Source organism: Neodiprion virginianus, chromosome 7 (assembly GCF_021901495.1).
Source record: "Neodiprion virginianus isolate iyNeoVirg1 chromosome 7, iyNeoVirg1.1, whole genome shotgun sequence".
NCBI lineage: Eukaryota > Metazoa > Arthropoda > Insecta > Hymenoptera > Diprionidae > Neodiprion > Neodiprion virginianus.
The window spans coordinates 16315726-16342208 of NC_060883.1; the positions used below are offsets into that span (position 1 = coordinate 16315726).

The following is a 26483-nucleotide window of genomic DNA, read 5'->3' on the forward strand; positions in this document are numbered from 1 at the left end:
AATGAAACGAAACATTAATTACATTTACAATGATAGCGTAATAGAATACAATTAAATTTGTAATTTGTGATTGGGACGCCATGAATCACATATTACATTTGTATTTATTAATAATGGTGAAACGAAATGTAAATTTTATTTGTATTTTGTAATCAAGGGGTAATAAACTACAGATTACATATGTATGTTGCTGTTACGTCAAAATAGAATACAAATTCCATTTTCCAGAGTTGTATTATTACAAACGTAATTTGTATTTTGCATCAGCTCAATAACAGAATAAAAATAGAAGTTTTCATTTCGTTTCGCGCCACTGCCAGCATACCGCTGTGCCCAGTTGTTAATTAATTTTTCCCGCAACACAAAATATAATTGTAATTTGTACACTACGTACCATCAATTACAAATTACAAATGAAATTTGTATCGTGTTTTCTTCTCAATAAAAAGTCATATTTCGCGATATGTGATTTTTATTGAAGTGATTAAAAATTTTGCCCATAAATGCACACGCTTTTATAATACAAAGGAGAGAAGAACGTACAGCGAAAATCATAGAGACAAAAGTTTAACGCATTAATCATTTGGCCCAGGTTTAATTAGCGCCGCTTTACGGCGGGCAATTGTAAAGAGAAATGCAACGTGGATTTAATACTGTATAGATTGGACTCAAAGAGTTGAAACTTTGAAGGGTGTCGCCTCGCGCCTTTCGCCGTACCTTTCCTACCTAACAGAGGCACACTTTCGGTCTTCGTAAACGAAGCAAACTTTGGCCAGTTTCTTTGCGGTAAACGGGGGTCTTCTTGAAATGAAAGTTACGAAATTTCTCCTACCCAACTGGGTAACTTTGAATATGAATATTCCAGGAAAGGAGGAGAAACGAAAGAGTATTAAAAAAAAAAAAAAAAGAAACACTTCTCTTTGCCACCGTTTTACTTCTATCCTTGTTGCCAACTCCGCAAACGTTACCCAAGATGATAATTTCTACTCGCCACCGGAAATTGCAGTCCAACTTTTCCAACGTTGGAAGAATTCTGATGCTACTCCGGTACTCCGGTACGTATCGGCTTCAGGTTATTCTCTGATGTCGGTGTATTTGAATACATTTCATCAGGCCCGTTGAATCCTTTTTTTCACAGATATCAAGAATCTCTAAAGTGTGCCGCAACTCCAATTGGTTACCCACTTTATACCGTCCTCCTACTTCGTCTGCATTTTTTATCTCGAATAATGAATGATGTCCCAAGAATTTTGTTCTACGTCCTCGAATAATTCACCAGTCTTAATTTTCCATGCAGCGAATACATTTTTTTTCACAGAATACCTGAACCGAAAGCTCATTATACTTGTGAGAGGATGTTTTTAAATATCAAAAACAGACAAAATTGAATAAAAAATAATGATTGCAAGCTTTCTCAAAAACTGACTCAATAAATTCACCGTAATAGGCGGTATACTTGGCTCTTATTTTTAATATTACGTCAAATTTATTCCCCTGATACATGGGTGGCAGGCTTTAAAATCGTTTTTTCGCGCTCCTTGACCCGCGGGATTTATATTTTACGAGACATTAACTCACTGAACAAGCGGAACACACTTTTTCAAGTCCTTGGTTAGCAGGACAGAGTATGCTACCAAATCATTTTCGATTGTACATTATTTTCGCCCACTTTCCGTAACTGTTTATGCTTCGTCTGACCAGCCAATCGGAATTATTTACCGAAAGAGTCGTCATGACCGTTATCGACCGAGCCGTCATGACTATTATCGACTGAGTCGTCATGACTGTTATCGACCGAGTCGTCATGACTGTTATCGACCGAGTCGTCATGACTGTTATCAATTGACTCGTCATGACTTTTATCGACTGAGTCATATCGATCGAGTCTATACATCTGAAAAATCCCTAATCCTCGTCTCGCAGGGGGATGATCGATATTTCTGTTGTCCGCAAACTACATCATCGCCCATTTATATTCACGTGGAGCATACCGTAAGCTTACATGCATATATATTAGACGATGCCAGGTTGTACTATGATCTAATATAGTCGGATATACTCTTGTTCACAGTAGCATATATACGCGGGGCTGTTGCATTATTTATAATCTTAAAACAGAATACATCAAAACCTGATAGTGTAGGTATTATATCCAGACTGTATTACAGGGTTGAAGTTAGTAACTTCGACTTAACAATATCCAATGGATAAAAATCATTATTTCACAACTTGAGAATTACTGTGACGGATAGAGTTGCATTTCTAATGTATCGGTATGGTCTTCTTCATCACGCTTCAACGAATTTCATACATTATAATAAGGTTGCGAAGTGGGTGATAATTTTTCTTAAAAATCCACGACTGTTTAAACGTTAAAAACATTTCAAGCTCGTTCTACTTTAACCCCTAGACTCATATGATATATTTGACGAAAATTGTTTGTACATTTTGAAATCTGTACAATATTCTTCGCCAGAGATTGAAACTTCTATCAGAAGGTTCAACTTCATGTTCATCGCAATAAAGCCGTTGAATATCTTTATTTTATTGACGATACTACTTGGACAAGAAATAATGGTTCTCACAGACCGCAGACTGGATACCTGGCATACTTTTCAGCTTATTAACAAACAAACGATCGTTATACGAGGAAGTTTTCGAACTAAGAACGCAATGTTTGAAAATTGAATGAAAATTCTGTGGTTATCGGTTTCGGTCGAACAAAATATATACATAATGATGATTGAAATATTGGGGGCCGAGTTTAATTTACCTTTCAACTTCAAGATAAGGTGTTACAAAAACTCACTGCATTTGTAACTTTGAGTGAAGCGTCTACCTGCGGCCAAGGACGAAGCATTAATTCAACCGAACGCGATTAATCACAGAGTTTTGGAAAACTTTAGGGATAATTAATAATCTTTTACAATTGAGCATTGAACCTTCTGTAAATTACGAGATTATATTTCGTCGGAGAAGTTTGCAGAAGCGAATATTATCACTCAATATCTATCGCCAAAGTTTTGGGAAAATTGTTCTATACGTGTAACAAGGTGAAAGGCATGAACGCCTTGTCATGGAAGGCGATTTTTTGATTCCTAAAACAGTGAGAAACTTGATATATTAATCAGTTGGATAATACCGGGGCATGGTTACGAATCTTAGTTCAGGCGTGAATTCTGTTAGTTCAAGAGCAAACGAAGTATTTGTGAAAAATGTGTATGAAATTTTATAAAAATCGGACTGAAGATTCCAAAGTTACGGTGTAAAAAATGTTTAAAAACGTTTCGGGTGAACTAAGCACAAAGTTGAGTAATCGTGGACAATTTTTCAAATTCCAAAGCTTTAAATGATGATAAAATGACTACCCCCCAGCCGCATAATCGTTGGTTATTTACGCTTTTTCAAGAATCAGTAGCAGTTATTTCAGAGCTTACTTCAAAAGGTTGGTTGGTTGGGAAAAATCGATACTGTTTAATTATTCTATTATAAGACAGTCGTACATTGCTATAAATGAGATTTTTGTGTTCCTGACCTACGAAGATCGCTTTGAAAAAACACTGCTAGAAAATACTGGAATTATAATTAAAGATTTGGATATCAATGGTTTGTTTCAAGATTTTTGAAAATCTTTGAGGTTACTCTTTAGTGCCTTATTTTATTCAAAAGACTGTTTCCAAGAAATTTACTTACACATTCCTTTTAATCATGTTAATATCTTTGAACATTCACTTTTACAACACTGCACCGACATTGATTATGATCAAAAAACGGCCATGTATGGAATTGACAAGTAGAAAAAAGAAATGTGCTGCAGTGACTTTGTAGACAGTGGTCTCCTGAACGAAACGAGTCATCGTAAAGTGACATCGAACTATGTTACACGAATTTCAACTACTTTAAAGCGATCTGAAAGCAACCATCGATATCCAAGCTTTTCTTTATTATTCCAGTATATGCCGGTTTCATATTTTTCAAAAGTTCTTCGTAGCTTAGGAATACAATTATATTTGCTGAATATTCAATATACAACCGTCTCGTGATAAAATTCGTAAACATTATCAATTTTTTGTTGATCAACCTGTTTAAAAGCCAAGCGAGAAGAGGAGGACCATCTTCTTTAAAAAAATGAAGTTGCCGCAGTTTCGGAATTCCGATTCTTGCCGTGCAAAATTATGCGCACTAGAAAACTCGTTCGCGGGTTTATGTGTTACGCGTACCTACCAACCGAGTTCGAAACAATCAGAATTCCGCTCATTACGAGTGACCCACATAACAGTCGCTCCGTATTACTTTCAACTTGAAATCCAGAAAATTCCAACTCTCGCTGCGTATCAACCGTGATAAAGATTTCACGCGCCTAGCAACAGCAGCAGGTTTCCATGATCAGCGCTTCTCACGTATCCAGTTAGCAAAATCAGATTACCTCCGCAGTGTCGATCGGAGCCTGATCCTTTATTTCATCGAAACTGATTGAATTGGAATAAAAATCCTCCCTACTTTATGTGAGAAACGAGATACGAAATAATATATAGGATTTCAGACTCTTGCTGGGATTGGGAATATTTATTTATTCTCAAGACAAATGTCCATGCAGAATTGAAAGTAACACTTTGTAGGTACTGAGTTGTTGATTTAGGTGATAGAATAGCGTTGTCGTAAGCTTCATTTGGAATGACAAATATACCCACAATAACAAAGAAGAATGCAGAATGCATGTTTGGAATGTTTGGAAGGTTTGGAATAATTAATTACGGTATAAACGAGTTGAAACTCTTATTGTACACTCATCGTTACAGTCACTTGAAGAAGCGGTTTGGCCGAAAAGCTTCGCTGTTTTGTGCGAGTTACCATTCCAATTTTGAGTAAAATCAGTTCAGCGAAACCGTCTGGAATCCTTCTGATAAAAAACTTCTTCACTGATCCATGTAATCGAAATAACGAGAACATTCCTGCAAATCTAAATTCCAATAGCATAAAGTTGTGCGCTAAAGTACGACGAATTATCTCGAAGAGCATAGAAGATGTAGGAATTTTATAAAAAATTTCAACGTTCGCCATTCCGAAACCGGAAGTAGGCGTCGCTTGAAAAGCTTATTGGTATGTTGTCTCTATGAGAAGATTGCACTAAGAATATCCTAAGTTTGGGTGAAACGATTGAACTATTCCAATATTTAATTGCCAAAGGAATTCAAAAATTGAACTCAGCAGACTGTACAAATTTTCGGTAGGTTTTTTCACACCAATAGATGACGAGGTCTCTTCATATCATACTATAAGATACGTGTGGAAAAAGTTTCGTTGAAATCGGTCGATTGTGCGACCTCAGCTTGTCAGTTCGATCCAATATGACCCAAGGTAAAAATTATTGGCTCCATCAGGATAAAAGTTACCGCAAATGGGCTAAGAGCAGAACTGTGTTGTAGCAACGAATGTTTGCTTTCTCAAAATCGGGTAATATCGCCGACATTGGAGGACACTGCAATCTACAACGTGAGGTGGAATGAAACCTTGTCAGGACAATTCTAAAGGTCAAATTGATGCTCCAATTTGTAAGATAGCAAGGAATGGCCTCAAGCATCAAGGAAAAAGGTGCGGGTCAGTTTCGCATGAATTCGTTCCACGAAAAAAAAAGAGGTTGGGGCTGACGAAAAGCAGCGGTCCTGAAAATTTCCTTCATACGGAATGTCCTGTTTCAAATGGAATGCCAAGTATCTTGGGAAAAAAAGGTCTCATAGAAATATGTTTCAGACATAACTTTTTGGGTTTTGAAAGGAAGAACAACCTTCTTAATAATTCTAACAAGGCGAGGTCGAGATCACGTTAGATGGATTGTTTGAAAACTTTCAGATTATTAAGATCACATCGTAGCTGGCTTTGAAACAAATCCGACGAAAATGTTTCCTAGGTTAAAGAACTATGATGTTATGGTTCGTTTGAATTAGAATAGGTTTTAAACCTGGTGTAGTAGTGCGGAAAAGTATTCTTTTCTACACCAAATAATGGGGAATCTTCAGATTGAATAGTTGAATGCATTTACTGGAGTAATCTATGGTAAAAAATTACCAGAATCAAAGTCCAAAATTTCGAGGTTATTGAAAAAAAGACTCTCTTTGATCAATGTTGCAAAATAAGTAAGAAACAAAGATCAGAAAACTGTATTTTAAAAAATTCGTTTGTTTATACAACTGAAGTGGTAAAACTCTGTGTCATAAATTATATGCCTGAAATAAATTAACATCGAGGACCTTATTTTTTTTAGTCCAAACGGCTTCGTAATAGACTATTCTTATATATATATATATAATAGAGTATTTATCCTCCTTGAACTAAATGTGAAATGATCGCTGAGTTTTTAAAGCTGATTGCAATATTTTTGAATATGACTTGTTACTTTCTCATTTAACTGTCTAGAGGCAACATTTTTTATTGTTATAACTTTCCATCAGTTAAATTAAAATAAATTAAGTCTGCCTCAAGATAATCTGCAAAGGAGGAATAAAAAGTTCCGTAGATTCATCTTTTAAAATGGTCGTACGAGAAATACAGTTTGCTGAAGTAATAATTTAGCAAAACATGGACTTTGAAACGGTCTAAACCTTATTGTAAGAAATAATAAATCCAGTTAAAACGGATACTCGAATGAGGAAAGAAAAAACTGAATACAACTTTCCTCTCATAATTATCGTTCGAAAGCTGCAACTGCTTCCTATGTTAAGTTTATCCTCGTAATCCTTTATCCTTTATCGTTTATCCTTTCCTTTCGCAATGACGAACATGTGTTTAGATTAGAGTGGACCTTAATAGGATTGTTTTTGATTTTTTGTGCTCACAGGGGCTTAAGCGCTTTTAAATTGATAAAAATAAAAAAATGAAAAATTTCCCTGAAAATTCGAACTCTCTACATCAACTCTAAAAGGTAGTCCGCTTTGTGATCGAAGTAACTTATGGAAATAACATGCGAAAAACTTTTTTTTTCTCGCAATCTATATTCATTTTATTGTAAGAGTAATAATGTTGAAAAAAATCTGTATCCCCGAAGTTTTAGTGGGCATTAGTACTACCATCTTACAAAACAATACACATGATCGCACAAGACAATCTAGATGAATTGCACTTCCTCTTAATAAGAAAAGTCGGATTTTGAGAGTGTGCCATTCGTCAAGATTGCCTCGTACGATGATGTATATTTTTTTTTTTTTTTTTCAGACAACAGCAGTAACGCAGTAATCCAGATTTTTTGAAACATTATATCGCTCTTACGACAAAATATACACTGAGAAAAATAGTTTTTCCCATATTGTTTCCGTAAGATACTTCGATCACAAAACGGATTACCTTAGAGTTGTTATGGAAAGGTCGAATTTTCATGGAAATTTTTTTTATCAATTTGAAATCGTTCAATCCCCTGGGAGCATAAAAATTCAAAAACAACCGTATTAAGGACCATCCTAGTGTAGATATAATACGTACCGAACCCTGCAGTCCTCGGCTCTGGTTCTCCTCGTTCTACGTAGACCCGAAAGGAAGGCCCTCCGTATCCATAGAAGATAAGCCCGTTATCAGATGGTCCTTCTGAAAATTACCAAAAAATAACCAGCAGCCTGAGTAAATTATACCTGCAGGTTCACCGGGTGAGCACGCCCATAAGCACAGTAGCGACAACGTCAGAGCGACCAACACGACCGCTAAATGCGGGTTGATAAAAGGTGGAGGACAAAAAGCGCGAAGACCCGGCCCGGGGATTACGGGGCGTAAACCGTCGTTTCAGGCAGAAATAACTTCGGCACGTGTGTCTCTCTCTCGTGTACAAAACGTCCGCGTCACTGCCTTTGTACTCCGGTTGTACCTCGAGCTTCGAGCACGATGGGGGTTTATTGTTAGCGGTATTATTATTATCATCCACGATTAAGATCATGTGCATCTTCGTTGTAAAGAAAGGTAGATAACATCCATGCTGTGTGATGGAATTAAATCCGAGTGAATTCCAGTAAAACAATTGAGGATTTAAACAGTTTGAGAGAAGGTTTTATAAACTAAATGCTCACAATTATTGGGCGCAAGATGGCGGTAATGACGCGTACAATTCGTATTCAACACGGCGGAGATGACGAATGCATTTTGTATTCAAGATGGCGGCAGTGACAAATGGATTTTTTATTCAAGATGGCGGCAATGACGAATGCGATTTGTATTCAAAATGGTGGAGATGATGAATACGTTTTGTATTCAAAATGGTGGAGATGATGAATGCGTTTTTTATTCTAGATGGCGGTAATGACAAATGCGTTTTGTATTCAAGATGGCGGCAATGACGAATGGATTTTTTATTCAAGATGGCGGCAACGAGGAATGCGACTTGTTTTCAAGATGGCGGTAATGATGAATGCGATTTGTATTCAAGATGGCGGCAATGACGAATACGATTTGTATTCAAAATGGTGGAGATGATGAATGCGTTTTGTATTCAAGATGGTGGTAATGACAAATGCGTTTTGTATTCAAGATGGCGGCAATGACGAATGCGATTTGTATTCAAAATGGTGGAGATGATGAATACGTTTTGTATTCAAAATGGTGGAGATGATGAATGCGTTTTGTATTCAAGATGGCGGTAATGACGAATGCGATTTGTATTCAAAATGGTGGAGATGATGAATGCGTTTTGTATTAAAAATGGTGGAGATGATGAATGCGTTTTTTATTCAAGATGGCGGTAATGACAAATGCGTTTTGTATTCAAGATGGCGGCAATGACGAATGGATTTTTAATCAAGATGGCGGCAATGAGGAATGCGACTTGTTTTCAAGATGGTGGAGATGATGAATGCGTTTTGTATTCAAGGTAGCGGCAATGACGAATACGATTTGTATTCAAAATGGTGGAGATGATGAATGCGTTTTGTATTCAAGATGGTGGTAATGACAAATGCGTTTTGTGTTCAAGATGGCGGCAATGACGAATGCGATTTGTATTCAAAATGGTGGAGATGATGAATACGTTTTGTATTCAAAATGGTGGAGATGATGAATGCGTTTTGTATTCAAGATGGCGGTAATGACGAATGCGATTTGTATTCAAAATGGTGGAGATGATGAATACGTTTTGTATTCAAAATGGTGGAGATGATGAATGCGTTTTGTATTCAAGATGGCGGTAATGACGAATGCGATTTGTATTCAAAATGGTGGAGATGATGAATGCGTTTTGTATTCAAGATGGTGGTAATGACAAATGCGTTTTGTATTCAAGATGGCGGCAATGACGAATGCGATTTGTATTCAAAATGGTGGAGATGATGAATACGTTTTGTATTCAAAATGGTGGAGATGATGAATGCGTTTTGTATTCAAGATGGCGGTAATGACGAATGCGATTTGTATTCAAAATGGTGGAGATGATGAATGCGATTTGTATTCAGGATGGTGGAGATGACGAATACGATTTGTATTTAAAATGGTCGAGATGATGAATGCGTTTTGTATTCAAAATGGCGCTAATGACAAATGCGTTTTGTATTCAAGATGGCGGCAGTGACGAATGCGATTTGTATTAAAGATGGCGGTAATGATGAATGCGTTTTGTATTCAAGATGGTGGCAATGACGAATGGATTTTTTATTCAAGACGGCGGCAATGACGAATACGATTTGTATTCAAAATGGTGGAGATGATGAATACGTTTTGTATTCAAAATGGTGGAGATGATGAATGCGTTTTGTATTCAAGATGGCGGTAATGACGAATGCGATTTGTATTCAAAATGGTGGAGATGATGAATGCGATTTGTATTCAGGATGGTGGAGATGACGAATACGATTTGTATTTAAAATGGTCGAGATGATGAATGCGTTTTGTATTCAAAATGGCGCTAATGACAAATGCGTTTTGTATTCAAGATGGCGGCAGTGACGAATGCGATTTGTATTAAAGATGGCGGTAATGATGAATGCGTTTTGTATTCAAGATGGTGGCAATGACGAATGGATTTTTTATTCAAGACGGCGGCAATGACGAATACGATTTGTATTCAAAATGGTGGAGATAATGAATGCGATTTGTATTCAGGATGGTGGAGATGACGAATGGATTTTTTAATCAAGATGGCGGCAATGAGGAATGCGATTTGTTTTCAAGATGGCGGTAATGATGAATGCGATTTGTATTCAAGACGGCGGCAATGACGAATACGATTTGTATTCAAAATGGTGGAGATGATGAATGCGTTTTGTATTCAAGATGGTGGAGATGACGAATGCGTTTTGTATTCAAGGTAGCGGCAATGACGAATGCGATTTGTATTCAAGATGGCGGTGGTGACGAGTACAATTTGTATACATCAATATATTGATAAAAACTTTCAATTTAATAAACAAAAACTTGCTAAAAACATAAAACTTACACTTTCAATAGTCCCCGATGCTGCGAATCTTATAAATCATGTAAAATTTCCACGATATTTGAGACATTTCTAGATTCATACATTTTTTCGATACAAAAATTAATTTCAAATAACCTCTAAAATTAGAAATGAAAAGGAAAATTGGACGCATCTTTTTTCGACTATTTTAATTGTACTTTTTCGACTAGAAAATATATTTGAATGAAGGAACAGTCGTCGAAACTTTTTTTTTCAGACAGTATTGAAAGTGCCGACAAAATCCATCCCTTAAAAATAAATCTAATGAGTGAAACTTTTTTTTTATGAATTTTTTAAATGCATTTCCGCTGGTACAGACAACCGTTCTAAAGAGTTTATATCCTCTTGTACTGTGAGAAAGTGCTTTTTCTAATTTTATAATAATTTTCTTGGCTTCCGTCCCGGAATTCTCAGCAGCCAAAATTTAACGATACGTCGGAATTAGAAAATCGTGACAACAACGACGTATAATAGAATTTGTATTGAATCAAACTTTTTGATATAATTATTTTTTCTCCTTGCGATAACCGTTTGATCGCCAAAATCTGATTTGAAAGAGAAAAATCGTTTGAAACAATTGAAGCATTTTGTTGTTTAACATGTGTGTAAAATTTGTCAGAAATTTATTATATCATTCATCTGTATAGCGAACGTTATTTTCAATACGAATTTGTTTGAACGGTTACATTTATCAAAGGCAGAAAGATACCAAAGGGATATTGAAATGCAGCCGAACCGGTGAATCGCGGAATGAATTATTAATATTACCTTATTTTCAGTACAGAACAACATAATAATAGCAGGCAATATGTGAAGTAACCAAGGCTTGAACAAATTTTCACTAGAACTACCTCACATATACTATTTATTAATATCGCAACATAAATTCATGACTCTCTTCATAACGTGCGTCGAGATCGACGGTCGCCAATCGCGCGAGGTTTATTAAAAAAACAAAATAAATAAACGCGAGTGAGCCGACTAACTAGCTTTATTTTCGAGCTTTCATTCAAGCCCTAAATCAATACGATCGATGCAAGGAGAGCCGAAATATACCGGTTGTAAAATTTCCCAGGATGGAAGATTACGTCTTTACTTTTTACACCGTGGAACCTTCTACAATCAAATCTTGTGCCACGTGACGTTTATCATCAAAATTTTTCATTTCGTCGAGCCCGATTCAGACATGAGATTCATCTTGGGTTCGGATCGACGAATTCGAATCGAAAGCTCAATTTGGTGTTAATACGAAGATTCCACGAAGAATGTTTGAACAATTGAGGAAACTTGGATAGCTTGAAACTCTGTAAATAAGCTCGATCAAAAGACTTCGTGACGATCCTCTCTGATTCATTCGCTTGGATTCATTCCTCACGGAGTTGCTACTTGCTTATTTTCTAGTAGTCGAAATCAAACACATAGACAAGGAGGAACTTTGAGATATCGCTTGAAATATCGTTCCACCAATGCTGACCATACTTAAACCATCGGTGGAACTTTAATCCGAATCAACAAACTTGCCGAAGTTAGTGAATAGCGAAACCATCCACCAACCATTACAGGCTATAGTTAATCGCCAGCCTTGAATTCGAAAAGAGGACGCGCCGCGTCATGGTTGCTGAAAATGCAAGGTGGCTCGTTTGAGGGTGAAAACTTGGGGTTGCCGCACGTCCCGCTTTCGGTTCGACCCTGTTGTAATGGCGGTATAAAGATTGAGGGGGTTCGCCATTTGAGTCAGGTGATCCAGATGGCGCTGAACCCTCTGCACACCGTTCGAATCAGCGGAAGAGCGGAGGTTACGGTGTTATGGTTTTTTTTTTACGGCCAGTCGGATTTCGTATCGTCGGATCTTGCTAAGAAGTTAAGAAAATTTACCAATTCGGATCTGCTGGAAAAATATTGTCAACAACTGACCATAAATTTTTGGGAAAAAAATGCCACAACTTTAGCAGGTTTACCAAGACCTAAAACCTAGTTTTCCCTGAGATTTTCCCAGTTCTAGTAAGTTACTAAAACTTAAATCGTTCATATTATTAATTCTATATTCGGTTCAAATTCGATTCTAAATGAAAAAAAACAATATAATGTATAGAAAAGTGAATTTAAGCCAATTTGTTTTTCGACGAAAAAAAGTAAACCTTTTGTAGTAAACATTTCTCAAAAAATTTCAAAGTCGAAATAACGATAAGGTTTTTAGACGAATACAAGTTTTTTTTTTTCGAATTTTAAAGCCAACAATACCTATTTATTACTAATTCATAAAGTTACTTTACAGGGTCATAAGCCACGACGTGTTGTATAAGCGGTGTTGCTACTTTATGACTGTTTATATTTTGGACCCTTTAAAATTTTCAGTGGTAACAGGATGATTTCAATTCTTAAGCCTCTTCCGAAGGTCTGAAAGTCCGAGCCGTCTCTGATCGGGGATTTACCGGTGAAAGGATTTTCTTCCAGTTTTTATGAAAACACGATGAACGCAAAGTATAAAATGAGGATGCAATTAAAATCCGCGCCTCTTGAGATTAGGTATTAATATAAGCTGTTGGAATATATCGTACAAATTTATAGTTTACTGTGTTTTGTCTTTCAGGTGAAATATCGGACCCTCAATTACAAAAAACTGATGTTGTAATTATCTTTTATAGAAAATTGCGACTTTTTGTAATGTTTTGTAAAAACTGGTAGTTTTTTTTACGAAATTCCACGGGTTTCAAAAAAAAAAAAGTCTGTTTTGTCCGTGTCAGAAAATGTAATTATCTTTTGCAGGAAATTGTAAAATTTCTACATTCCTTTCCCTACGATTTTCGAATAAAATTTCCTAAAAAATTCAGAGAAATATACTTTATTCTAGTTTGGCGTGAAAATTATTTTCACCAGGGAAATCTTGGATTGCACGACGGAACGCCGTTTGGGTTGTTCGAAAATACTTCGGAGAAACAGACGCGGCGATTACCTATCCGGAAAGGGTGGCCAGTTGTTATCTGTTAAACGAAATAAAAAGAGCAGTAATTAGGTCCAGGTGCAGAGGCACGTAAAGTACACACAAGTACGGTCGTTCTTGAGCTTAATTTGAGAACCTTCGTAATTTCCTAACCCTCGTCGAGGGGAGAAAGAATTTTGGGCTCTATAAAAATAAAACGACCGGCAGGATTATTAAGCCTTCCAGCTGAAATCGTTCGGTATCATTTTGGTTGAAAATCGGTTTAGTCGAATATTGCTTTTCTACAGTAGTCGTATTATTTTCACGCGACAATTGACGAGAAATCGCATCAAATGCGAGAGGAATGTTTCATTGCTAGCAAATTAGGTAAGAGCAATTATTATTTCTTAAAGTGCGAAGCGGTCAGTGGCTTTAAACTCAGTTTCATTTAAAGTTTTGTTTAATAGATAATTTTTTGATTTTTCAGTACTTTGCAACGTTTGTGTAAATTTTTTTTTTTTTAGTCTTTGTTCAAGACACCTTAGTAACAAGTCGATTGTTCTACAGAAGGAGAATTAATCGAAAAACTGATTGATACAAAAGGCCCATTCAAAATTATACTCGTTACTCGATCGATCGAAAAAACCATAAATTGGAATTTACGCGATTGATCGATTAATCTAACTACCCAATTTCAAAACATTACAGACGGATGTAATCTTTTTTTTTTTTTTTTGCACAAACATATTTTGCTATTTCCATTTTCCATTTCCAATAATATTCCCCATATTTTTGCTTCGAGAAAAGAGCTTCAGTTGTTACAGTTGTTAAAAAATTCCGGTGAAACGGATGTCGTGAAAATAATCATTTTCATTAAGATAATTTACCGAGATCAAATTGTGGGGTAAATTATAAGAAAATGTATCACCTGTGAACATAATGAAAAATATTATCAGCAGATGCATGTTAGATTATCTTTATTCATAGCTTGACAAAATTAATTTTTATTTTTTACCGAGAACTACATTTTTCAGTTACGGTAGAAGCGAATATAATTTAAGACTATAAAAAATGGCCAGAAAAAACTGTCCAATGGTCCGTGATTACGGATCTGAAATCAGATATCGGAAATCCAATCAGCGACCCCGAAAACCACAGCACAGAATTTTTTGACTATTTTCGATCAAGTTTGAAATTTTCGTCCGCCATCTCGAATTTTTGAAATCTGATTTCAGATTCGTAATCGGCGACCGTGAATTAATCGAATTCACAGAACACCGTCTTCTTGGAAAAGTTGAAATCGGCACAATAACGTGTGACTCAAAAGATCAAGTTATTCGGAGTTGAAGAAGAGGAGAAAAAATCGCAAACCCGACTCGTTTTTGTACGATATAAATATAGCAAGAGAACAAACTTTTCAATTGTACGATACGTTTCAAGGAGTATATAGTAACTGGAATGAGGCACGTAGGGATCGCCTCATTTCCCGCAAGTGTAGCCAAGGCGAGCGCTTAAGTATACAAGGAGTGAAAACTCCCTTCTTACACGTTTCACGAACCTACCCAATTTACACCGAAGCGATGTGAAAGTTTAGCCGTTAGAATGCCTCAAAGGGGAGTCGTTCTTATCTGATTAAAATGCATCTCTAGACCCCTTGCTTGCAAGCTCAATACGCTCGACGCTTTCAATAATGCATCGTTAAATTCTCACCCAGCCTCGACGCAGGGACTTTTGCTTTTCGCGAGCTTAAGTAAGAGTTTAAACTGTCTTTTTATAATTTTTTTTTCACGAGTACTACCCTTGACACGATTCAAAAACGATGCAATTACGTTTGGTGAATAAATAATACTCCTTTTCGTAGGTATTGATTTCGCTAGATTTTTAACTCGGCGTTTTGATTTTTTTCGAAATTTTTCCAGGTGATACAAACACGTTTTGAAAGTTCAAATTTTCGTGTAACTTTTAAGCTGATTAAAATTTTGCGTGCATTGTCATGGTTGGATTTTATTTTATTTATTATTTTTTTTTTTTTTTTTTCGTACCACGGAAAATTTTTTAAGAATTGTAATATTCGTTCAAATAATTTTAAAAACATTTTACACAATCGTAACATATGTTCCATCTCTCTTGGTACATTAAAAAATTTGCATTTACAGAAATGATTGTATTTAAACGTTTTGTAAAATTGTTGAAATTACCAAATCTTCTTGACTCTATAAAAGAGAAAAAAAAAAGAACATGATAAAACTATATGGAATGTGAAATTAATTTGTTTTCTACGCCTCATCATGATTATAAGAAAATTTTTATTCAATATTTACTTTTATTTTATATAATTTCACTTTCGATTTGTTCTGAATACTCTTGCTACAGTGTCAAAAATATTTGACCCTTGGTTTGAAGATTTCTGAAACATTCGAACGTAGTTTTTTATGATACAAAAATTTCGAGAGGTTGAAAAATTTGAAATGTAAGGAATAATCATCCGTCATGGCAAAGATGTTAAAACGACTGGAAAGGAAAATGGAATTTGGAATTTTTAAAACGTGGTGCAATGAATAGTTTCGTAAATTAAATAACTCAAAAACGACAAACCGAGGAAAAAAATTGGTTTTGGAAACGCTGTTTCACTATCAGTTCAGAGTAAAAAAAGTCAATCTTGGTTATTTAAACGAAAATTTAAAACGACGTGACAAAATTTTCCAAATGACTGATTCATTAATTTGTTGCGACTGCAGAAGAAACGTTTCACCAGATCTTTATATCTGACATTAAAAAACATGCCAACTTTGGTATAATTGTATACATGTTGAATTTTTTTCGAGAATGAATTCATTGTCAGTTTTATTGAACCGTGAAGTGTGTAAAATTCAAGTTTCCAACCCGAGCTAATCATATTCTTTGATATTAATGGGCTCAGCTTCGTTTCAAATGAAAGTTCGGATTCGTTCGATTATTCTTATCGATAATAATAACATAAACAACGACATAAATAACGATAACGATTGTAACAGTATTCGCAGCTTGAATCGGCATCGATTCCGATTGCAAAAATATTTAACAGCATACAGTGCTGAATTAATTTGTCAGAAAAAATAGATCGCGTCAATTAATGGCTACAATTATTTTCCCCGTCAAAGTCAACGTCATCTTATCGTTAGATTTTACTACAAACAAGGCAGCTGGCTACGAAATAATTCGATTGATAAATCAACAATCCCCGAGAATCACACGAGTCCGATTTTCAAATAAACGCGCATCTGCGAAGTGAATTTTTACAAGAAGATAAAAAGAGTACCTCGAAAGTTTGAATCGAGCCAATATTTGCTTTAATACAACCAATCAAGTAAATATTTGAGTAACGGATTGGAATATTTTTAAACCAAATATACGGCAGTAATAATAAGAATTTTCAGAGTCACGGTCTTAAGGATCGTTTATTCTTGCACGGGTACCTGGAAAAAAATTATGAAAATGAAAACTTGATCCAATTAAGGTAGTACCATGATAGCAGCAGTCCTCAACTTCCAGAGAAATATCCCCCGTATAAAACATTATAACTAAAGTAAAAAGTAGTTGAGATACAGTACACCTTTGCGCCTCCTCTCACATGCGCAGAAGTATAAAAATTTTCCCATTGCGTCTTTTGTCTGACTCGGCAACGTTGCATTCTAACTCAGTATCTCTTGCCCCTCAAGCATGTGTTGTAGAGAAATGTATTGTTATGAAATCAATTTGAGGTTAGTTATAATTGGAGACTGAAAATAATACACAATGACTTCGCGATTAAAACCTGTACCGTAACCTATATCCGCAAAGTTCCGACATTTATTTCAATTCGTTGGGCCTTTGTGGCATTTTAAACTTCCCGCGTAGGGCAACGTTGCCAAGTCACTATTTCTCACGGGTCAGGTTATGAGAGAAAGTTTGAAAATCATTGAAAGCAACAACCTTTGAGAATTATTTACAAAAAAATGAATACGGCTTGTTTATGTTTTTTTTTGAAAAAAATTACTTGTTACATCCTCAATTAATAATTCTCAGTTTTTAAAAAAAATTCTAAGAAAAGTATGGCTGTTATTAAATAAAATGCTCACTCTAACTACGGTCGGGATAGGGAATACATGTAAATTGTACGACTTTTGATCGCTAATATTGCAAAATTTAGTACCGCAAGGACTGTTAAAAAAAATTCCTACGTATAAAGGACACTTCAAATTATGTGTATTCAAAAATTGAAAGATATTGTAAGAAAAGTGATTTATCACGGTACTACCTTAAATCAAATCACATCTGATTTTCGGGCATTCGATATAATTAGATGTAAGCTTTATATCTATCTAATCTGATCTAACTATTATTTATACACATTTTAATACTAAAACAGACAAGATCTGAAGAGATATACATATGTAACTATACGAGTATTCACCCGGATCTCAGATTATATTTCAGCATTAGATCTATATTGATTATACAGGGTGGTCCATTTAACTCTGCCACCGCGAATAACTTGGTTACTATTGATTGTACCGAAAAGTGTCTTCCGGAAAAGTTGTTGCATTTAAAGGGGGAAAATGAGTTTTGGAAGTAAATGTCATCCGAAGGTCATATCTTACGAGATTTCGGTGTTTGCGATGGTTTTTTGAACAGGGCTACCTATTTTTTTGATCACTACAAGAAAGCTGACATGAAAACGCGTCCAACCATGTGCAACAACATGACCTTCGGATAATTTTCGACTCATTGTGCAAGTATTACTCCAGAAATAATATGTAAAGCCAGGGAATCCTTCATTATGCGTATTGAAAAGTGTATTCAGGTTGACGGACAATATTTCGAGCGTTTAATAAAATGAATTACGTGGAAAAAGTATTGAATTTGACGATACAATTCATTCTCCTTGAATTTTCACCTCCGTTACTTAATCATGAATTTTGGAGTCGAGAATCATCCGAAGGTCACGTTGTTGCACATGGTTGGACGCGTTTTGATGTCAGCTTCCTTGTAGTGAGCAAAAAAATAGGTTGTCCCGTTTAAAAAACCATCGCAAACACCGAAATCTCACAAGATATGACCTTCGGATGACACTCACTTCCAAAACTCATTTCCTACCTTCAAATGCAACAACTTTTCCGGAAGACACTTTTCGGTACAATCAATAGTAACCAAGTTATTCGCGGTGGCTGAGTTAAATGGACCACCCTGTATAATCTAACTTGATACGAACGTGTCTGTATAAATATGACTTCATGTTAGTCCACGTGTAACGCTAAATTTAATATTGTATTACGTTATACGTACACCTACAATCGCATCTCGTTACGTCTAAATTGATCTAAGATTTGAAACGATGAGACGTGTTTGAAAGAAACGAGATCAAGATAAATCTGGTTACTTTTTCCCGGTCAGGCTTGTTGAAAAACAAACGTCTCATTAGAATCTGGATCCGGAAATAGTGAAATATGCCGTCTTGCAAATCGCATAACGCTGCTCTGCCGGCAGCTGCGAACTAGATACATTAATTAAACAAGTAGCTGCACTCAAGATTGTCCAAACAAGACAAGCAGCATTTGATTAATCAGGGATACATGTATGTTCGTACGCGACGATAGTAGTCCTCCAGGATTTCATGACGCAGCACCCGAGCTAGTCACTTTTGACGAAGCTAGAAACTTCTAATCAAGACACTCGATGGAGAAAAGAAGCGCGAGCGACACGGTGAGACATTGAAATAAAAAACACCTAACGCGTTTCATCCTGGAACATTTTGGAATTATAATCGATCGATGGATCGATGTATTCTTGTTTAATCGGTATTGATACGCGTGCACTTATCTCTCTTTAATTAACCCAACCCACTGAACACGTTTATAAAAATTTGATGCCAATTTGACGTCAGAACGACGTCGTGTAATCTTTCATCACATCTTGAAAATAGTCGCAAAGAATGTCACTGTAATGCCAAATTTAAGTAAAACCAAGATCGTGATGACGAATTTTGTCAACCGGGATTCGCTTCCATTTTTTCTTTCTTACGATCTAATTAAACCGCGAGTACGTTTGACTCGAATATCTCGTCCACGATTTATCGATTCTCCCTGGTCACTGTTCAAGAAAATCTTTTCGACGTACCGTTTATACCTAGAAACAAAAATGCAGAAACTCGATCTGAGTATCTGGTAAAAAATGATGACATGACAAAATCACCAGACGAGTTTTTGTTCTCAGGAGATACTGGGTAACGATAATCACTCAACGAAACGTGTGCTTCTATGCGTCATAAAAAGAAAACGCGTCTCGCAAGCGTGGGTAGAAATTTTTTTCAAATCAACAGAATTGTCAAAACTCGATTAACGCGAAGAACGTGGAATTTGTTCAACGCAAAATCCGTTAGTTTTATCTCTTGATGAGAAAAAAAAAAAGAAACTCATGGGATTTGACTGCATAAATCTCGATTAAAAGAAAAAAATTCATGTTCACGCGGGCAATAAGCCTCTGGAGGTTAATAGCTATTATGGCTTTAATCTGCAGGATATTTCCCGTTTGTAAATTCTCCTTAATACTAATCTCCACTGCAAACGTGATTTCGTGCAACGATGTATATCCCCTGTGCACGTAAGCCTTTCGAATGGTTCACTTATATATATATATATACAAATTACATATGAGGTATTCCACTCCAAAACTACCTACGCCTCACCCTCACCATCGACGATTTTTTTTCATTTTCCACTATGGCGTAGAGTGTACGCAAAAAAAAATCTTTCACAGAGTCATAAAGTTTTTTGGATCACGGGTTTGATTTTTTACAGTTCTCAAAAACATGGAAATCCAATTTTTGTATGAACAGCACCAATCGATGGGATTCGAATTTTGAGCTCTCGTGAATTCTTTGTATAAAAAAAAAAAAAAACAAAAATATTTTCAGACGTAAATGGAAATGGGCAAGCTTTTGGTTTAGAAGCTAGAGTCGAAACAAGTAATTGAAAAGTAAGATAAACCTAATTCAAACGTCTGTTCAAAAAATAAGAATCAGTGTTTAATTCGGTTAAAAAACACTGATTTTTATTTTTTGAACAGATGTTTGAATTCGGTTTAATTGACGAGAAACGACAAAAATCGTACATTCATTTTCAAATAGAAATAACGCAAGCGCGAATTGATTGCCTACCTAATTTATTATAAGTTTATTGCTCGTGACGATAAAAAAAAATACGATGAAAATAGTTGGAAAGTCTAATCGAGTTTGAAACGGATTCGGAATGTGTTCTGCGATCTTTGAAACTATCCTCACCGCTTAATGAAAATTGAAAATCATTCTGTCTGTAATTCGGTTCTATTTGCGTGCAAATTTTTGCGAGATTCTAAGAAATTTTCTATATTATTTCTGCTTTATATGCTTTTGAGTGGTGGGAAGCAAAATTCGATTCAACCAAACTTTGTCAACCTAAATTTGCAGTTGTTTCACCCTAAGTGGAAAATAAAATCGAATCTAAACGTATCGCAGAAATTGGGTTTTATTTACGAGCTCTTGATTTACCTTGATTGCTATTTTCATTTCACAGAGTTGCAATATTTTCTCAACCCGTTCAATCAGCTACACAGCCAATTAATGCAACGTACACCGAGTACAAAACTTTTTTGCCACCGCAAACGAATAATTTGAAGTGCAACGCGAGTTTCATTTTTGAAGTTCGCGTTTTTCGTAAAAAAAAAAAAAAAAAAACCAATGTTGTCTTTATTTTTTCGGATCAAATACACTTTTTCACATAAATCTTCGCCGTTCATCTCGATGTTCCTAAACCACGTGTATATTTGACCGGTCGGAAGAGTATTTTTTTTTTACCGACATAGGTACACATCGATAATATCGTAAAAATTTCCAGTCTTAATTTTTACGAATTATTGAAATTGTATACATAATCAAGATTAAAGTGAGGGTTGTAAATAAAACGAGAACATATTGGGCTAAAAATTCCTTTGAGATGTCAAACCTGGAACGTATAATGAAAAAAACTACTTTCTTCCACGAGTTTGAAAAAAAAATATACTTATTCCAGAATTAAGCAAAAAAAAAAAAAAGCGACCAACGTAGATCCGAGGGTAGTTTATTTATGTATAATTTTTGGTGCGCAAGGGGATGAAATTACGACCTTGAGGTGTTTTTGACGGGCGGTGGAAAGGCAAAGAGGCGAAGAGGCTGAGAGGAAGGGAAACAACGTAACTCTGCCAAGACCGACGATAATTCTGCAAATTATCGCGAAAAGTCGTAAAATGTTTCATTGCTCTACTGACGAGTGTTTCGCGAGTGCCGGAGGACTGCTTTTTCTACTTTTGGCAGTCCTCGCCTTCAGCCTCGGATAAACAAAACGGCCCCTCTTCTCATTGCAAGAAGTAAAGCTGTCGCGAACATTATCCGCTTGTCGGTTATTTCGAGTCAGAGATACGCGGAGGATTTTTATTACGTGCCGTCTATACGCTGTGAATGCGAAATCGTGTGAACATAAAAATAGCTGAACAAACTGAGACTCAAATCAAACCGCACTTAAGTTTGGGTATTTGGAACGATTTGTCTTCGTATAATGAAATATACCTAATGAAACGTTCGAATCCCGCGAAATTTGAACAAAAACGCGTTATTACCACACTGAGAAAAATTTCATTTGTTACTGTAACTGGAAAAATTCAGTAAAACAGGTATCGTTGAAAAAACTGTTCGAATATTGTTGGAATTACGAAAAACGAGGCACGCGTAAACATTTTGCGCTATCGTCGATTCTTTTTTGGTAATTGCAACGCAAAATCAGTTTCTTCGGTTTACTCTACTTTTTTAGCTAAGCAAGGCTTTAACATCAATTTATTTTTGCAAAAGCAATAAATTTTCGCAACAGTTGCAAGAAAATATAGTGACAGTGATGCGTAATGAGAAAGAATAGCAACGGATACTAGACTTTCCGGTAACAGTGACAAAACTAATTTTCATTTTTTTACCTAAAACTATGTTCTTCGATTGTGGTAAAGAATGAAAATAGTCGAGTACTGAGCGGTAAACGGAACTAAAAATTTCTCCCGGTGCAATCAAGTGACATTTTAAAGCTAGTACATTTCTGCGTCAATTTAGTTAACACTGATATTCTACTGTTTGTAACGGTTATTGTTGATTTGAAAAAATTTTTTATTACGTAAGACACAAGGTGTAAACTATAAAGAAAATTGTTCAAACCTCTGTATTTCCTGGATGAAAAATCAATAAATGTTGTTTTGTTCTAGAAATTTCAAGTGAGTTATCCTCCTTTTATGAAAACTGTACACGTATACCTTCTTTTTTGATTAACAAGTAAATAAATCAGAATTGTATAAATAATATAATTAAAATTTTAAATACAAGATGTTTTCAATCATTCATTCATCCATCCATCAATTAGCAGGATTAAAATACGCCTTTTCTATATATAATGCTCAATGCCAAATGATTTTTCTCGGCAATTTTTCTGTGACTAGTCCTTTCACTAAACAATAACAGTTTTTTTTTTTTTTTCATTTTTTTTATTCATTCATTCATTCACGCACGTTGCACGATTACTTTCGTATTTTATTTACGTAGTAGACGCGCCCTCTTTAAACTCTAACATGTTCATCCAATTATTCATGAATTATATAAGCGATTCCGTTGATTAGAGGCTCTCTGAAAATCACGTGAGATGACTTTTTTCCGTAGATTTTTAGCATTTATAGTTTGTCGCAAAAATGATGAATAATACAGGATGTTTATCAGTTATAAATAACAGACCATCTCATTCACCAACGAAATAAAACCAGGTTTAAAAAAAACACTTTTTTTCTTTCCATAAATATTAACATTTGCAGGAAAAATAATCTGTGAAAACCGATCGAAAGTCAATATTTGAAATGGATTACAGCACGAATCGGTATAAATTATTCTATTTTGTTTGTAAAGTTAGGCGACCGTTCGGGTGATACAATTAATATTTTATTTGGCAGTTTGCTGGGTGGGATGAGAAAAAAAAAAACAAAAAAAAACGTTGATTACCGCGGAGAGAAATAGTCGGTAGTCACGTTTGAAAATTAATTTTTGACCGCTCAGCGATTCAATTGAGCGGCAAAAAGTCATTTGAAACTTTACGATCGTACTTCAAACGTCAAACCGCGGTTGGCACGCTGCCTAATTTCTTTTAATTCGTACGATGCCTGACGTAACTATTATTCCGATTAGTTTTGAAAATCACAACGTATTTAAATATTTCCGGATTTCGCGATAAATAATTAATTATTTATTGCAATGTATTTTTAATTGAAGCGACATAAAATAGAAACTTTCTTTCGTTTAATCATTCGGATTCTTTACGCATATAATTTCACATAATTTTGTGATAATTTATCTAAATTTACGAAATCATGTGAAAATATATCAAACTTACAATTTTTTCAAAGTTTTGTACGATTCTATAAAATTTCACAGAGTTGGATTAAATTATTCAAATTCATTCGAAACTTACATCAAATTATAGGAATTTACGTAAAATGATACGATCGTAATTTCGTATAAATTTATCCGATCTTATAAAAACATTTTTTTCCGGGAATAAAATGTAATTCGTATTTTTTTTTTTTTTTTCTAATTAAAACAGTGAAATGCAAGTTTTCAAATGTATTTCTATAATAAAAGACGACACGATCGCTCGGCACATTATTCTCGTCTGAATGACAAATCAAATTTGTAATTTTTAATTAACCGATTACATTTTTGCCCATGAAATTTCTACCAAGTCCCTTTGCCCCAAGTTGGCACTTGAATTAAGTTGAGCTGCAACCGTTGCATAAAAGATGACTCTCGTGAAATGTCAAGTAGAATTTGTTCGGCATTGTATTCCAAGATACGCTCTTCAAACAATCATAATAAATCTAGATTATGAATAAACATTATGTTGATGGGAAGTTTGTACGTCGGTTGTAAACCGAGACGAATTTGTAGCATGCTTCCGTTATTACCTGAAATTGGTTTGCGAATTTGGCAAATTGCCGAATAAATATTCCTCCGAAGTGTGTCCTGCAAGTCGTCCAGTATTTCCGCGTTCTTAAGGGGGTATTCTAGTGTAGAAATTTGAAAAAAATCGATTTTTTTTTATATATTTCCAAAGCTTAACCCTTCAAGAATGTGTCCTTGAAAGGACAAGTCAAAATTTCAATTATTTTCAGAGATATAGCTATTTTAGTGACACGTCTTCAATACTGGCTCGGCTGGAACGAATTTTACTCGAAACTTTGAACGCGTTTTTCTCAAAACTACATTTTTCAAAACGGTTGACATGATTTCTCAAGTTCTATTGAACCGATTTACTTGAAATTTGGTGAGAATCTTCTCAATACATGTCTCTATCGCACGAACTATTATTATAACGAAATAATAATTTTTACTATTTTTTAAAAATTCAGAAACGTCCAAAAAAGTCAAAAAAAAACGTATTATTTTTTTCGGACAGCCGTAATTTGGCAAAAAAAAATTTTTTTTCGACTTTTTTTTGGTTAGTACGATAGCTGCATTTATGTAGAATAATAATCTTTTTTTTTTTTTTTCTGATTCTGAAAATGCTTGCAATCGTGACAACATTGGAGCGCCATTTTTTTTGTACCCCCCACTTAAACAACTCATAGCACTTTCAATTTTGTATTTTTTGACTTGTTTTTTTTTTTTTTGTAATCGTGAAATAATAATAAACGCCTGATAAAAAAATGGATGGTAAAAATATTTTTTGTTTTTTGTTTATAGCACTTCAAAAAACACCTCAAATTCATGCCTCTACACTAGAATACCCCCTTAATTAATCTCGCGTTTCGCTTCGAAGACATTGAAAATCTTTACACAATTTCTACTCCCTTTTTTTTTTTCCTTCAATTTTTACCCATAATTACGAATAACCTGTTTCGGGGGGTTGATTTCGAGGATAGAGAAAAACCTTCTCATCACCCACGCAGAGTGAAGATTCCGAAAGCAGTGAAATAAAAACATGCCCCGTATGGCATGGCAGAAATTTCAAGAATTCAAAGAATACAGCGCGCGCATTTCCAGCCGAACATTTCTCACCGACTAGATTGGAATTCCATTGCCGCAAACTCCATCTGCATCGACTTGGGCTACGAATTGAATCCAATATTGAGTCACAATTCGGCCCGGTTTGAAACCGATTTACAGGGGATTCCCATGTAAGAGCAGTAAAAATGATCATTCCATTGTTTTATCGGAGCTGGACTAATAACGAACCGAATGTAAAGAAATGAAACGTGATCGAAAGCTGCAAATTTTCACTTCAAGAGGAAAAAAAAGTAAAATAGAAATTTCAATATCTTAACAACGAACTCCTGTACTCGAAATTACTTTAGTAGCTATTATCGCAACACGATGCTTATTTATTGTTATTGTTGAAATATTCATATTTGCTGGTTCCCGATCTCTCGTTTATACAGACAACAATGATTGTTGAGAATTTTTCTTGCTTCTCTTTTGGCTCAGATTTTACATTGATTTTGCAATACTTTAAATCGAAATATAAACGGATCATTGTCTTATGTATAAGACAAAATATAATTGTCAGTTTTTTCTACGCGACGGCCTGTTTTCACCGTTACCGCAACGACGCGCGTAATATTTTTCCAGGGCGTAAGTCGGTGCGATCAGGTGAACGGTGAACAGATCCTTTTGAATTTACATACTTTGTGCCCATGCCTGCATTAAACGTAAGCCTAACATTCTGCAGTAACATCTTGTTACGATATTTCTTACTCAATACGCAATAGAAATTCCTTACGAGGCGAAATATATCGCAGCGGGGGGATCATTTTGAACCGAGGGATGGCCATAAAAGGGCAAATCGTCAACGGAGGAAATGATTATTTGATTAAAGTGATATTCGTTTCGTTTAACTAAATGCTATGGTCAAATGAGGCGAACACGATACGCTTACACTTAATTCAACGAAGTACTTTCGTCGGAAGAAATACTTGCGACAACTTAACGCGTAATTGAATCAAGCCTTAGAATGAGATCACGTACCTCGATGGTTTTATTTAAAAAATTTGAAACTGTTGTATCAAAACAAAATTGAGCTTATTTGAAATTCACGG

General features: G+C 35.3%; 1 protein-coding gene across 9 annotated transcripts in view; it reads right to left on the reverse strand.

The window, feature by feature from the left end:
• LOC124308676 (uncharacterized) overlaps positions 1-26483 on the reverse strand; it is a 314483-nt gene that overhangs the window by 128618 nt on the left and 159382 nt on the right. For 7 of the 9 annotated variants that reach the window (XM_046771610.1, XM_046771616.1, XM_046771609.1 and 4 more), the window contains one exon: positions 7474-7575. The exons of the other annotated variants lie outside the window; for them this stretch is intronic. The gene's annotated coding sequence lies outside the window, so the exon portion shown is untranslated. The remainder of the gene's footprint in view (positions 1-7473; positions 7576-26483) is intronic. 9 annotated transcript variants of the gene reach the window in all.